This window comes from Myotis davidii, unplaced genomic scaffold (genome assembly GCF_000327345.1).
Source record: "Myotis davidii unplaced genomic scaffold, ASM32734v1 scaffold1098, whole genome shotgun sequence".
In the NCBI taxonomy this organism is placed as follows: Eukaryota; Metazoa; Chordata; class Mammalia; order Chiroptera; family Vespertilionidae; genus Myotis; species Myotis davidii.
The window spans coordinates 8901-9285 of NW_006288959.1; the positions used below are offsets into that span (position 1 = coordinate 8901).

The 385-nt window shown below is 54.0% G+C and overlaps 1 long non-coding RNA gene across 1 annotated transcript in view; it reads right to left on the reverse strand.

Moving 5' to 3' along the window:
- Positions 1-110, reverse strand: part of LOC102770378 — a 2049-nt gene extending 1939 nt beyond the window's left edge. The window contains exon 1 of the long non-coding RNA XR_435530.2: positions 82-110. This is a non-coding gene — a long non-coding RNA (uncharacterized LOC102770378). The remainder of the gene's footprint in view (positions 1-81) is intronic.
- Positions 111-385: the final 275 nt, after the last annotated feature.

Sequence of the window (385 nt, forward strand, 5' to 3'; positions counted from 1 at the left end):
ACTAACTATGGTAGCAATTCATTAAAGTTGCAGGATGCAAAATCCTATCTAATAATAGGCAATCATGGTAATTAACCATACCTTCGCTACCATCGCCATTGGCTGATCAGCATGATATGCAAATTAACTGCCAACAAAGATGGTGGCTAATTTGCATACTGCAGGCAAGGCGGGACACCGGGAGCTTCCATGCAGGCCCCCGTGTGCGACCCCAAAAGCCGCTGGAAAGCCAGGCCGAAGGCAAGGCGGCCCCCTGGGACCCAGGAGCCCATCAGCGAGGTCTGCAGGTGAAGCAGTGATCAAACTCTGAGGGGGAGGGTGGGGGGTTGAAGGAGCTACAGGAGCAGCTCTGGCCAGAGACTGAAGACTCCGGCCGCAGCAAGGA